The sequence below is a fragment of the Xyrauchen texanus genome, chromosome 48, assembly GCF_025860055.1.
Source record: "Xyrauchen texanus isolate HMW12.3.18 chromosome 48, RBS_HiC_50CHRs, whole genome shotgun sequence".
NCBI lineage: Eukaryota > Metazoa > Chordata > Actinopteri > Cypriniformes > Catostomidae > Xyrauchen > Xyrauchen texanus.
The window spans coordinates 2,249,560-2,250,956 of record NC_068323.1 but is presented as its reverse complement, the minus strand read 5'-3'; positions in this window follow the sequence as shown (position 1 = coordinate 2,250,956).

Sequence of the window (1,397 nt, the reverse complement as noted above, 5' to 3'; positions counted from 1 at the left end):
GTTTAGGAGATGTGTTGGGTTTAGGGGTTGTGTTGGGTTTAGGAGATGCGTTGGGTTTAGGGGTTGTGTTGGGTTTAGGGATTGTGTTGGGTTTAGGGGTTGTGTTGGGTTTAGGGGATGTTTTGGGTTTAGGGGTTGTGTTGGGTTTAGGGGTTGTGTTGGGTTTAGGGGATGTGTTGGGTTTAGGGGTTGTGTTGGGTTTAGGGGATGTTTTGGGTTTAGGGGATGTGTTGGGTTTAGGGGTTGTGTTGGGTTTAGGGGTTGTGTTGGGTTTAGGGGATGTGTTGGGTTTAGGGGTTGTGTTGGGTTTAGGGGATGTTTTGGGTTTAGGGGATGTGTTGGGTTTAGGGGTTGTGTTGGTTTAGGAGATGTGTTGGGTTTAGGAGACGAGTTGGGTTTAGGGGTTGTGTTGGGTTTAGGGGATGTGTTGAGTTTAGGGGTTGTGTTGGGTTTAGGGGATGTGTTGGGTTTAGGGGATGTGTTGGGTTTAGGGGATGCATTGGGTTTAGGGGATGTGTTGGGTTTAGGGGTTGTGTTGGGTTTAGGGGTTGTGTTGGGTTTAGGGGATGTGTTGGGTTTAGGGGTTGTGTTGGGTTTAGGGGTTGTGTTGGGTTTAGGGGATGCATTGGGTTTAGGGGATGTGTTGGGTTTAGGGGTTGTGTTGGGTTTAGGGATTGTGTTGGGTTTAGGGGATGTGTTGGGTTTAGGGGATGTGTTGGGTTTAGGGGGTGTGTTGGGTTTAGGGGATGTGTTGGGTTTAGGGGTTGTGTTGGGTTTAGGGGATGCATTGGGTTTAGGGGTTGTGTTGGGTTTAGGAGATGTGTTGGGTTTAGGGGTTGTGTTGGGTTCAGGGGTTGCGTTAGGCGATAGAATATATAGTTTGTACAGTATAAAACCATTATGTCTATGGAGAGTCCTCATAAAAGATGAAAACGTGTGTGTGTGTGTGTGTGTGTGTGTGTGTGTGTGTGTGTGTGTGTGTGTGTGTGTGTGTGTGTGATAAAAGCACTAGTTTATAGAAGATAACCCACAAGCAGAACTGGACAAGGACACAAATAAAGTTGTATTAATGCTCTCTATCTCATTGGCAATTACAGCATGACACATAACATACAGTATTTAAGCACGACCTCCAGAGATCACATTTACTACATCACTTCACTGCAGACCACCAACCCCCAGTTACCTGCAGATACTCTATATGAGACAGGATGGATAAGATCATTTATTAAAACCACGAATCGCCTCAGACACGTCAGCACAGGGTTTAGAAATCTTGTCACAAGAATAATGCCTTATTTACTATCTCACTCAACAAGTCTGGTCAGTTCTGTCATAGTAAATAATGCCTTATTTACTATGACAGAACTGACCAGACTTGTTGAGTGAGATTACTT